Source organism: Camellia sinensis, chromosome 2 (assembly GCF_055761805.1).
Source record: "Camellia sinensis isolate YWXY chromosome 2, ASM5576180v1, whole genome shotgun sequence".
In the NCBI taxonomy this organism is placed as follows: Eukaryota; Viridiplantae; Streptophyta; class Magnoliopsida; order Ericales; family Theaceae; genus Camellia; species Camellia sinensis.
Window position 1 is genome coordinate 45,384,369 of NC_138962.1, and position 14,517 is coordinate 45,398,885.

Consider the following 14,517-nt stretch of genomic DNA (forward strand, 5'->3'; position numbering starts at 1 on the left):
TTAATTTATCAATTTAATCAGTTTAAATTGACCAGAATCAAGTTTCAATTAAATTTCACCGTAGGCCCTAAAAATTATGCCAACCACAATGGCGTAATCAATTTCGGGTTCCGTGGCCGATAAGGCCCTCAATTAAATTTCCAAAGCAGACTACTCAAACAGATATTCCTACAATGAACAGATAAAATTTCAAACCACATATTTTCACATAGTGGAACACAAAATCATATCAAAATACATAATCACATCATGTTAAGGACCAATTAACATACTACGGAACAGGGGTGTCACAGTCTTCCCCCCTTTAGGAAGTTTGGTCCTCCAAACTTAACTTACCTTCGTCGGGAAACAAATGTGGATAGCGTAGACGCATTTCCTCCTCTTTTTCCCATGTAGCATTTGTCCCATAGTGTTCCTTCCATTCCACTTTCACCATTGGAATGGATTTGTTTCTCAATTCTTTCACTTGTCGGTCAACAATTCTTTCCGGCCATTCAGCATATTCCATATTTTCATCAATAGCAATCCGGTGATAATCAATCACATGCAACGGGTCTCGGAGGTAACCCCTCAACATTGACACATGAAACACATTGTGGATTTGCTCGAATCCCGGTGGCAAAGCAACTCTATAAGCAACTGGACCAAGTTTCTCCAAAATTTGAAACGGCCCAATATAACGGGGCGTCAACTTGCCCTTTTTCCCAAACCTGACTTGGCCTTTCATTGGAGAAACACGGATGAACACATGGTCGCCGACCTCATACTCAAGAGGTCTTCTCCGGACATCTGCATAACTCTTCTGTCGGTCTTGAGCTATTTTGAGCCTTTGCCGAATAGTTTTGATCTTTTTAGAGGTGTCTTGTACAATTTCAGGCCCGAGCAAAGCTCTGTCCCCGACCTCTGTCCAACAAATAGGTGATCTACACCTCCTACCATACAAAGCCTCGTATGGTGCCATACCGATGCTGGAGTGGAAGCTATTATTATAGGCAAATTCTGCAAGTGGCAAGTAGTCTTCCCAACTCCCCTGAAAATCCAAAGCACACATGCGAAGCATATCTTCCAAAGTCTGTATTGTTCGTTCTGACTGCCCATCTGTCTGTGGGTGGAATGCAGTGCTGAACCTTAGTTCTGTTCCCATAGCTTCCTGCAAACTCTTCCACAATCTAGATACAAATTTCGGATCTCTATCCGACACAATGGATACCGGAACTCCATGTAAACGGACAATTTCATCAACATAAATAGTAGCCAATCTATAAGCAGTAAATGTAGTTTTGACAGGCAGAAAGTGTGCAGATTTAGTCAGTCTATCAACTACAACCCAAACAGAATCCATACCTCGAGAGGTCCGAGGTAGGCCAACAACGAAATCCATAGTCACATGTTCCCACTTCCACTCAGGAATAGGGAGGGGTTGAAGTAGACCGCCTGGTTTCTGATGTTCAGCCTTAACTTGCTGACACTGGAGGCACTTGGACACATACTCTGAAATCTCTTTCTTTATTTTAGGCCACCAGTAGGTTTGTTTCAAATCCCGATACATTTTATTATTACCCGGATGCATAGCAAATACAGATCTGTGGGCTTCATCTAAAACCCTCTTCCTTAACTCTGGAATATCTGGGACACATATTCGGTTTCGAAATTTCAACATTCCATTCCCAACACTGAACTCTGTTTTTGGGCTTACTTCAAATTCATCAATTACCTTTCTAAGGAACTCATCTTCTTTCTGTCTCTGCTTGATCTCGTCAACAATTGCCGGCTCGGCTGTAATAGCGGCTATCAATCCGCCCTGTTCACATACCACCACTTCAATCTCAGACTTTTCAAAGTCTCGCAAAATCTCCCTTTGTTCAGTAAGCAAACAAGCCACACTCCCTGTTGATTTTCTGCTCAAGGCATCAGCCACTGTATTAGCTTTCCCGGGGTGATACTGAATTTCTAGGTCGTAATCTTTTATCAATTCCAGCCATCTTCTCTGACGTATATTCAACTCTTTCTGCGTGAAGAAGTATTTTAGGCTTTTATGATCTGTGTAGACTTCACACTTTGCCCCATACAAATAATGCCGCCAGATTTTCAAAGCAAAAACAACTGCGGCCAATTCTAGGTCATGTGTTGGATAATTCTTCTCATGTGGCCTCAACTGTCGGGAGGCGTAAGCAATAACCTTTCCGTTCTGCATTAACACACAACCCAAACCCTTATAAGATGCGTCACTGAAAATCACAAAATTTTCCGTACCTGAAGGTAGTGTCAAAATTGGTGCAGTGGTCAATCTTGTCTTCAATTCATGAAAGGCTGATTCTCTTTCACTATTCCACTCAAATGGTTGTCCTTTACGTGTCAATTGGGTAAGAGGCACAGCCAATTTCGAAAAGTCCTTTACAAACCTTCTGTAGTACCCAGCTAAGCCCATGAAACTGCGAACTTCTGTCACATTAGTTGGTGTAGGCCAATTCACAATTGCTTCTATTTTCTGCGGGTCCACTGAAATTCCTTCCTTGTTGACCACGTGCCCTAAGAAAATAACCTCATCCAACCAAAACTCACATTTCTTTAACTTAGCAAATAGTTTTCTTTCCCGAAGTATTTGTAAAACAATCCTCAAATGATGTTCATGTTCAAGTTTATCTTTAGAGTAAATCAAAATATCATCGATGAAGACTACAACAAACTCGTCAAGGTAGGTTTTAAAAATTCTATTCATTAGGTCCATAAACGTTGCCGGAGCATTAGTCACTCCAAATGGCATAACAAGAAATTCAAAATGACCATACCTCGTTCTGAATGCGGTTTTCTCAACATCCTCTGCTTTAACCTTCAGCTGATGATACCCAGATCTCAAATCAATCTTAGAAAACACCCGTGATCCCTGCAACTGATCAAATAAGTCATCAATACGGGGTAAGGGATATTTGTTCTTTATCGTTACCTCGTTTAATTCCCGGTAATCAATGCACAGGCGTAAGGTACCATCCTTTTTCTTTACAAATAACACTGGTGCGCCCCAAGGCGAAGTACTGGGCCGGATAAACCCTTTATCAAGAAGGTCTTGCAACTGTTCTTTTAATTCTTTCATTTCGGCTGTAGCCATCCTGTAGGGAGTTTTAGAAATAGGCTGGGTGCCTGGCACAGTTTCAATAGTAAACTCTATCTCCCTGTCTACCAATTCCCTTGGTAATTCATTTGGAAACACATCTGGGAATTCTCTAACAATGGGAATATCATTCAATTCAACATTCACGGATTGTTCAGTCAATACATAACACAAATAACCCTGGCATCCCTTCCTGATCAATTTACATGCTTTCATTGCAGATATCAAATATGGTGGAGGTACTACCCCATTTCCCACAAACACAATTTCTTCCTGTTCTGGTGGTTTAAACACAACCCTCTTTGTCACACAATCTATAGTAGCACAATATTTGGTCAACCAATCCATGCCCAAAATTACATCGAAGTGTCTAAAGTTTAAGGGCAACAAATCTACATATAGGGTAGCATCCTCAATATGCATGTCACAAAACCGATATATATAGTCACATAACACAGATTCCCCCGATGGAGCAGACACACATAACAAATATGGCAACAATTCTAGGGGTCTTTTCAGTCTAGATGCAAATGCATATGTCACAAATGAATGCGTTGATCCAGAATCAATTAACACAAAAGCATCCTGATTACATATCGAGATAGTACCTGAGACAACGGCATTGGCATTCCGTGTATCACCCGGAACGAGTGCAAAGACTCTCCCTTGTCTCACTGTATCCCCAGTAGTAGCAGATCTCAAAGTGTTTCCCGGCTTCGGGATCGATGCAGTGGAGCTAGCAGCTATCTTCCCACTATTCTGATTACAATCTCGGGCTATATGCCCTTGTTTCCCACACTTAAAACAGGCTCCTGATGTACGGTAACAGACTCCACGGTGCTTTTTGCCACAAGTGTTGCACATGGGAGCTGTGTCTCGGGAAGAACCGGAAGTAGTTGAGGAGCCCGTGTTTTGCTTTTTCAAAAATTTCTTCTTCGAAAAGAAGCCTTGTCTTTTGTTGCCTTTCCATTCGGTTGTTGGCTTAGCTTGTCTAGCTATGTTAGCCTCTGATATGATGGCCCGGTCAAGCACCCCAATGTAGGTCTCCAATTTCAGGACATTCACTCACTCTAGGATGTCACTTCGGAGCCCACCTTCAAAATGCCTTGCCTTCTTATAATCAGTGTCAATCACATGTGGTGCAAACCTGGCCAACTCAGTAAATTTGGCCTCATACTCAGCTACAGTCATGCTGTCTTGTTTGAGTTCCATGAACTCTGCCACTTTCCTGTCCCGGACACACTGCGGGAAGTACTTGTCATAGAAGATTTCCAAAAATTTCACCCAGTCAACATCCCTGTGGTTTTCTCGCATCAACATCCACCATCTTCTCGCTTCGTCTTCTAGCATAAAAGTGGCTAGAAGCACTTTCTGTGTATCCGAGCACGGAAATACTTCAAACAGTTTTTCGATCCCAAGAACCCAAGCTTCCGCTTTCAAAGGATCCAGTCCACCATGAAACTGCGGTGGTTTCATTTTCTTGAACTCCTTGGTGAGAGCAATTATCCGATCATCATTTTGATTATCTGGCACGGGCGGTGCTTGAGGTGGAGGTGGCGGGTGTGGTTGCTGCCACTCTTGTTGCTGTCTCAAAGCTTCTGCCATTTCCTGAATCAGTCTTTCCATTCTGTCCAGTCTGGCAGCAGAGGATTCCTCTAACTCATCACCTCTGGTTCTCACTATCTGATTAAACTTGCATTATATTCCATACCAAAGGTACACAAGTACACATACACTAAGGAGCACATATTTCCAGATAATTCGTAATGCAAGTAGTTCACAACTTACACATATAATTATTCATAACAGAACATTTAAGCATATAATCAATGCTTCCAAACTCGTATTTATCACATGAGTGCATCCTAGATCTTATCTAGACGCTTATTGCTCTTTTTGGACAAGTGTGTGAGTTATTAACTCGTGCTCTGATACCACTCTGTCACGACCCGAACTCGCCCCCGTGGGTTAAGGACGTAACCGGACCTCAAAAATCTGGGTTTCCCAGATCGTGTTCTTGAGCTCCAAATCGGTTTTCCATCTACATTTCTTGCATGCAATGGTTCAAATTACACATTTACACATGCTAACATGCTACTAATGCAAGACTACAACATTAGGAAGCTCAATTACATGAATTATCTACATGCATGTCCCAAAATATCTCAAACCCATCATCAACATGCTCAAATTCAAACATTCAAGACTTATACTCCCATGATTTGCACATGCATGTGGGAGATGCTCATCATTCTCAACTTAGATGGTACAAGTGGTGATTACAACATGAGCTTTAACCAAAACTCTACATGAATCATGTGTTTCAAGCTCAAACATGCAAATTCAAAGTAATTTCTTACATGCATGTGTTCTAAGACTTCAAACTCAACAAAAATCAACTCATTACATGCTCTTGATCACAAACAACCCTTGAACTTACAAATTACAAGTAAGAGTCCATGAATTCACTTACCTAAGAGCTTCAACACTCAAGCTCTAGCCAAATCTTGAGCTAGATCTTCACATTCCCAAGTCTTGAGCCCAAATTACACAAATCTCTCCCTTTTTCTCTCCATGGCCGGCCTCTCTCTCACTCTCAATTGTCTAACTCAGATTTTGAGTTTTAAGAGAGCTAAAGGAGAGTGCAATACAAATATACAACAAGCCCCACTAACAAATATTTTAATATAAAAAATGGGGTACTTAATTTATCAATTTAATCAGTTTAAATTGACCAGAATCAAGTTTTAATTAAATTTCACCGTAGGCCCTAAAAATTATGCCAACCACAATGGCGTAATCAATTTCGGGTTCCGTGGCCGATAAGGCCCTCAATTAAATTTCCAAAGCAGACTACTCAAACAGATATTCTTACGATGAACAGATAAAATTTCAAACCACATATTTTCACATAGTGGAACACAAAATCATATCAAAATACATAATCACATCATGTTAAGGACCAATTAACATACTACGGAACAGGGGTGTCACAGTGTGCAGGATGAATGGGAGAGCAAAATTGAGGGAGCAGGTGGACATGTTCATAATAAGATCAAGAAAGTTATATGGTCTATGTACTGAGTTTTGAATTCTTCTCATTTATTTGAGATGTGTTTAGGCACTCTTACTTCAAAAATTACATTACAGACACACACTGCTTAGTTGTGAGTGGAGTGCTGGATAATAAAGAGGCTGACATGAGGAAGGAAAGGTAAAGTTGTCCCTAATTACTGGCCTTTAAGTGTAGTTATTTATTAGTCATTTTCTTGACTTGTAGTGGTTTCATTGGAACAGGAGGATGAAAATACCTATCATTAGAGAGGACTATCTGGTTGATTGTGTCAAAAGACCAAAAACTTCCTTTTGATCTATACACAATTGAAGCCATCAGAGAAAAGTCTAGCATGGTCACTTAAAGTCAAACGGCGAAATGCTGTACATGAATCATCTGGCTTGCAAGATTCTGGCCACATCCTTGAGGATGGAAAAAGCATTTACAATACAACTTTGAACATGTCTGACCTTTCAACTAAGTAATTTCTTTTATACTTCTTTTGAAGCATTTTTACCTTAATTATATAAATTGTTGTTGCTTTTTGTGGTTTAAAATCCTTAGTGCTGTGGTCGCCTTACAATTCTCTATTCTCAAAGATGAACTTGAATTACAAAGTCTATGCTATTTACATGGTATTACCTGTGAGCAAGTTGTTTCAAATTTTTTACTTTTAATTATTATATAGTATCTCTCTCTCTCTCTCTCTCTCTCTCTCTCTCTCTCTATCTCTCTCTTTCTTTTCTCCCTCTATTTGTTTGTTTGTTCGTGTGGTGGTTGGGGAGGGGGGGAATTTCCATAGTTATCCTTTTATTTTCAATGTGACACGGCAATTGAACTGCTAATGCAGTTCAGTGATTTTGAAGTATCTTAAATTTGAAACTCATCTTAATTAAATTAAAAAAAGATTGAGTTTCATGTTTACGAGCTGCATACTCTTTCCAGTGGAAACCTAAATGCTTTGGATGTATTGTGATGGTGCCTGCAAATACACTGGTTTATACTCCTATGGAATTGAGGATTCTCTACAATCACATACTGCATAGAAATGCGACATATGAATCACTTGGTGGGGGGTTACTTTCTAAATTCTGTTTCTACCTCACTTCAATTTGCTTAACTGTAATTTGTTGTGGAATGGACTTATGAATTGATATAATATTTCCTTTTTAGAGCCCTCATTTTCATGTGCTTCATTTTTTGTATTAATAAATCTAAACTTTTGTTTGTTTTTCTCTTTGAAGTTACGATATCCTTTAAATCATTCAAGAGGATAAAGGTTCGGGTTGTTTTGTTTTTTTGCAAATGGGGTCATGTTGGAAACAACAAAATTAGAGGAAGCAAACTTGAAGATATGTCAAAATCAGATGCAATTTGAGAATTCAAACATCTATTCCTTGAAAAAATTGGGAACTGATGGGAAGCATGGGAAGGGAAGAAACTTGGCAGATTCTTTCCTTTGGACATTGTACTGCTGATTTTATATTCCCAATTTTTTTTTTCTTTTTCCAAATGTTTAAGCTCCCTTATTGGGCCCATATCTAGTATTCTTTTCCTGATGTCAGAATATTTGTTTTTGTAGGATTATGAGGGGTCAATAAAGAGGTGGTCCCTAAGAAGAAAAATATTAACGATGCAGGAAGCCAACTTGCACCCCCATTAGGAGAATTGATGAAGATGCTCTTTAATGCATACAGGTTATAACATATTTACTATTTATTCAATTTACTCTGCATTTTAATTTCTAGAGAATGTCTTTGCAAGAAATTTTTAACTATTGCAGAGCTACAATGATGGAATTTGAGATCAATATGTCGGAAATGCCACTTGAAAAACTGAGTAAAAGTAATATCCAAAAAGATACTTTTCTCTAGACTCTACTTCTCTTTTAGTAAATCTAAACAATGCCTTTAGTGGAGATGCAGAAGTGATATCATTGTCGTGTTGTCATACTTGTTTGTTTATTTAGCTGATGAAGTTATAATTTCTAATGTGCTTCCTTAATATCTTCTCCAGGTCTTCCTTAATATCGTACTCCTCGCCACTAGGTTGATTTCCATAACTGATTGATTCCTTAATATCTAATGTGTTGTCATACTTTTTTTTTCTTTTCATTTTTTAATATATGTAATCACAGTTAAAAACTTTTTATTAATTCCTTTGTATATGCTTTTGAACATTTAATTTTTATTTATGAAATATATGATGTTATTTCATTCAATATATGGTTGTGATTCGAAATATATATATAGTATATAGTGTGTATTATATTATTCAAACGTGCGTACAAAACTAATATTGATTATTCTTTAAATATGTTGAATTCTTTTTTTTTTATCACAGGTTTTATTAGTTATTAATCACACTTAAAAGATATGATCTAAATGTTTTTAATCACACTTAAAAGATGTGATCTAAATATTATTAATCACACTTAAAAGATGAGATGAAATCATTTTTAATGACACTTAAAAAGTGTGATTAAAAATGACCCATTTTATTCACACTCCCAAAGATCACACTTTAATAAAATTTAAAATGTGTGATTAAAAAACATACATCACACAAAAAAAGTGTGATCTTTATCTATATTTGTAGTAGTGTCTCTCTCTCTCTCTCTCTCTCTCCAATTTCTAGACGCTATCTATCTCCCTTATCTTCTATATGTTTTTGAATGGGTTTCTAAAATGGGTATATTAATAGAAGGAGTTTGATTTGTAGTTTTTTTTTTGGATAATTCCCAAATTCTGCTACCACAACTGCCTCTCCATTGCCGGAAACTGCCGTACGTGCCTTGTCGAGGTCGAGAAGTCGCCCAAGCCTGTCGCTTCTTGCACCATGCCCACTCTTCCAGGTTTTCATTTATTTTTTTACGGATTAGTAATGCCATTTGCTTAATTCATCTGGGTTTTAGTATTTTGTTGGGTTCATTATCTATGGTCTATCATTATTTAGAAAATTTAGATCATAAACTCTGAATTTGGATCATTGGTTTAGGTGATTGTTTGTTTGATATGTGGATTGTTAAATTTTTTGCCCACCAAGTGTTTGATTCTATGTTCAAGTGACAAATTTATCAGAAACAATTGGAACATGGAGTGTTTGAATCTGTTTCAATCTGCTTTCACAATTGAACATGGTCACCAATATATGTACACCATTGTAACTCTGTTACAGAGTATTGTGATTTTATTGAGAGATAAACATTAATGAAGATCATTAGAGAGATAGACATTAATAGCAAATCAAACCACTGCATAATTAGCCAAGCCCCATGGAACATGGTCATCAAAAATTGGGATATAATCTCACCATTGTGTTTGTTTGTATGCATTTATTGATGAGATATGTTGTGGTTAAATTCTCATTCGTTGATGAATCCCCATATATTTTATTCATATTTAGTTGGAACTAGGTGGATTGAAGACAATTTTAAGCTCTAACTCACTCAGATTCTTGTACTTATTTGAATGTGTTGGTTAGTTTAATCATATGAAAAGAAGTCAATTTTGGGCATTCTGCATATTGAAGACCTATTTCTACTACTTGGTCTAAACTTGAGCACATCTAATTCAACAAGCTGCTATGAGAGCTTGACTGAGTCCATTTCAGACAATTTTAATAATTTAAATTATTTATTATGCAAGGCTCATTGACTACTATTAAAAAAAATTACGTTAATCGAATATTTGTAGTAATATGGTCAAATGATATATATTTTTTAGTTATGCGTTAATGATTTTGACTGCTAAGATATGCTTGAGAAAATACCAAATTTTGTTGCATCTTAGATTAATGATTGATAGTTGTGGATTTACTTATAGATCACTTGATTTTTAGCCTCCTACTATATTTGATTTTTAGCCTCCTACTATATTTGAAGGTGCGATTATTACAATGTTTTATAAGACGTGGGCAATGGGTGTATTGGAAAATGTTCTTGCATATTTCCATTCCATTTCTCGATTTTCTGATTGCATTACTACATATTACAATTTTGCAGTTGGTGTCTTCAGAAAGAAAGGTACCAAACTATATGAAGCAAGCTTGAAGGATGAGAAGCGTTTAGATCAATGGCTTCATTGTTAAATTAAGCAAGTGTTTTAGTAAATAAATTTAATTTTCCCATCATGTTTACACCTTCAAAATATTCTGTAAATGACATTTGATGTAGAATTTTTTGTACAGAGGACATCTTTTTTGTATGATTTTGTGTTTGTATGGAATTATTATTTTGGGTTGGATAATTCAGATTTGTATAGAATTTGATGTTAAAAGATCAAATTTTTGTATTGTTGAAATGAAATAGAAATAGATATATGTATTATTTTGTTTAAATACAGGGTGCAGGTTGCACGAAATAAATACAGGTTGTGAAGAAATTAATTATAATAAAAAAAACACAAAATAAAGTTTTTTCCATTAAATGTTTAGCAGCGAAAAAAAAAAAGAAGTGAATTTGTTAGTGACTAACCAATTGGTAGCCAAAAAGGAAATCAATATTTTTAGTGACTAAATATTTGGTAGCCATAAAGAACCCAAAGATTTTTGGTGACTAAAAATTTAGTAGCTAAAAATATAATGAAGACTTTCGACTACCAAATGGTTAGTAGCCAAAAGTTTAATAAAATGAAAAACAATTTTTTTGGCGACTAAATTCTTTAGTCCCTAAATGTAGTAATGTTGTGACTAAAACTTATCTACGACAAAAAGTTTTAGTCGCTGAAAATTTAATTAATTTTATTTGAACACTTTTGGCGGCTAAATATTTAGTTGCCAAAATATCCCCTTTCCCGACTACTCAAAGTTTCGTAGCCAAATACTTACTTTTGGTTACTAATATTTTAGTCGCCAAAACATAACCTTTGCCGACTAACGAAAATTTAGTAGCCAAAACGTTTACTTTCAGCGACCAAAAATAGTTTAGTCGCCAACACTATCGCCGACAGGGTATAGGCGACGAGTTTGGCGACAAAATATTTTAGTTGCTAAATGGTTTCGGCGACTAAATTATTGGACTTTTGGCGACTAATATTTTGGTAGTCAAAAGTGACATTTCTTGTAGTGTCAATAGGATACTTTATATGTGAAAATGCAACTACTTGGATGATTAGGTTGATATGATGAAACTTTTTTAGTTGGGGATTATTTGTTTTCTTTTCCATTTTTCTGTAGTTGACTATACGGACTACTTGTTCGATGGATGTCTCAAACTAACTTGAAAACTAAAAAACGAAAGGCATTTGCTTATGATAATAGATAACAGACTTGCTCATTTATGTGAAGGTGACAATATTTAAATTTTAAATCTATAATTGTTTGTTTTTGTTTAGTTATATTTGAACAAATTAATTTTTTGCTTTAGTTATTTCGTGATTTCACCTTCTTTCCCTTCATGTTCTCTAATTAATTTGTTTTGAATAAAATGAAATACCAGTCAAATATCTTAGTTCATTATCACCACACACACACACATAAAAGAAAAACCTTACATCATTAATTGTGGGATCTATATTTAATTTTCACTCAAAAAAATAGTGTTGGTATATTTTTTTTGTTGACTTTTGTTTCTTACTTCCTTCGTTTATTTATGTTTAGTTGAAATCACACTATTTGTTCCCCTTTTTGATGAAATTTTCTTTGTCCTTTACTATGTGATTTGTAAATTGTACTCCTTTGTGTGGGAGCAATTCCTTTAATCTCAATCTCTTTGTTGGATTGAGTATTGTACCTTCTCAATCTGAGTACTCTTGTGGAGGATGGTATTCAATTTCATAGCTATGTCATTCCTACAAATGCACTTAATTAAGAAGAGGTTTTCTTCTGCCTTAGAGTTTTTTTTTTTTTTTTTTTGGGGGGTGGTGGCATCTTATTATGTTTTGCTCATGCTATATTGGTTTTTGGTTGAGCAAAGGAATCACTCAACAAGCCTATGTTGTGTCCTCTACAGATGGAATTTAGGAACAGCTATGAGGGAATGAAAGTTTAAGTTATATATATATATATATATCAATCTTACCTTCAATAATTTATAGTCTTTACTCTCTTCCTATTTGTATATATGCAATGTATTCAATTCTATTTAATTCTTTTTTTTCTTTTTTTCTTTTTTTTTTGTTTGAATTAACTACACTCTCTTGCAGGTGATTTTGTGTAATATCAATTTGAACCAACAAGTAGATGCCTAAGACCTTTGGGTCTATAGCTTATGATAAAATGCTAGGTGGAGAACAAAGATACGAATAGCAATTCTATTTAAAATGCAGATTTTTTGTTGGATGGCTTAATTGTACAAAATAGCAATTTATGTGTTATAATATACGAATGCTCTGCTTGATAATGTATTTGGAATATTTTGCCTTTTTCTTTTTCTTTTTCTTTTTCTTTTTTTTGTAGTAATTCAGGTTAAGAGACAAATACAAAAACTACTATTCATAGATTATAGTAAACTACAAACACATTGTTTTTAAACTTTTGACAAACAAAATAATTAATTACAATAAAAATTAAAAAACAATAGATTTCTGGAACTCATAGTGGGCATTTGTATTGGCCCTAGCTTGCATGCTTTGCACGCAACCAACTTCAATAGTTTTTTTTTAAAGAGGAGTTTAGTCAAAATTCTTTCATAATAAAACTTTAATATATTAAAGACAAGTACAAAAAAAAAAAAAAAAAAAATTAAAAAAATCCAACATATACCACTATCAAAATATTAAACTTTAAAATAATATAACTTTGATGTAGATGTCAGTTTTTAATAAAATTTATATTTTTAGAATCCTCTCATCAAGATCTATCAAATAAGATCAATATTGACAATGAAAATCTTAAAACATATATATATATATATATATATATATATATTACCGTCAAAATTAATGTAAATAGTAACAATAGCATATTACTCTGTTTGATAGTTACTCTATTTGACAGTAAGATGTTGCTCTAGTTCAACATGTTACTTTATTTGACAGTAATATATTACTCTAACAATATTATCCAAATAAATAAATATATAAATAAGATATTTTACTTTATCCTTTCTCAATTATGTGTTTTCTCCTCATGAGGTTTATGGAGAAAATTAAATTGAGTTGTCTTTTTCACCAAATAAGGATCCAACAGAGGGATTTTGGCTACATTTTTCTTTTTTAAATTATTGGTTTTTTTTTTTCATTTGTCTTTTGGATTATTAATTTCATCTATTTTCTCCTTAATTTTTTTATTTTATTTTATTTCATATGGTTCAATTAGAAATAATCCGTTCAAATCAATTAATGAGCAGAACCAGTCATAAATTTATTTAGAGGGTAAGTGTAGATAAGCTTGAGTGGATGAATATATTCTGAGACTTCTTGATTTTTCAACCAAAGTAACAGTTGTTAGAAGTAATACTACAAATCTAGCTTTATAAATTTAGAAATTATTCAAAAATTAATCTCCACCATGCCTCAGATGGACCCCACATGAACCCCCACACTACACAAATTAATCTTCACCACATAATCATTCACCCAAAAAATTTTGGATAGGTAAGTCTGAGTTAGTAGACTTTCCCTTTCAATTAAATTTAGTCTAAATCCTTCAATTGGACCCTTGTTTGATTAAAGACAGTCGAATTTATTTTGCTTCATAAATCCCCCCAAGGAAGAAGTATAATTGCGTAAGGACAAAATAAAATATCTTTTTTTGTCTTAGACAATATTGTCAGAGTAATATGTTACCAAAGTAACATATTATTGTAAGACAGAGTGACATATTACTGTCAAATAGAGTAACGTGTTATTATTTATATCAATTTTGGCGATATTAATTTTTTTTTTAAAAGAATTTCATAACCAATATGAATTTTATTTAATAGATCTTAATGAGATAATTCTAAAAATACTAATTTTATTAAAAATCAACATATAGATCAAAAGTTTTTTATTTTAAAATTTAATATTTTAGTAATAGAAGTATGTGTTGAATTTTTTAATAAATGTTTTCTATATTTATCATTTTTTTGTGTTGGATATTTTTTTTGTGATTATCATTAATAGGGATTTGACTAAATTTTTTTTTTTTTTTTTTGAAAGATACTTTCCCCTTTTGTTAGTGGGGGAGAGACGGCCTTAGTTGACCAATGATTATTCAAAGAGTTAGTGACAATCACACAGAATCTTTTTCCGAGTGTTTATTGTCTCAGAAAAATCGATAACTTTCTAATAAAAAAAAAAAAAGTCTTTGGCTTGAGAAGTATGTGAAACCGAAGCCTCATCCAAATTGTATTTCTGTTAAAAAAAAAATACATTGTATTTGAAAATCTTAATGTCCATTCTTTGTGTACATTATTCATAAAAAAATTAAA

General features: G+C 34.5%; 1 long non-coding RNA gene across 1 annotated transcript; it reads left to right on the top strand.

Annotated features, from left to right (window-relative positions):
- The first annotated feature begins 7,578 nt into the window (after window positions 1–7,578).
- LOC114305057 (uncharacterized) lies at window positions 7,579–10,369 on the top strand. The gene is made up of 2 exons (XR_014360293.1): window positions 7,579–7,861; window positions 10,168–10,369. It is a non-coding gene; the product is annotated as an uncharacterized LOC114305057 (long non-coding RNA).
- The last annotated feature ends 4,148 nt before the right edge of the window (window positions 10,370–14,517 follow it).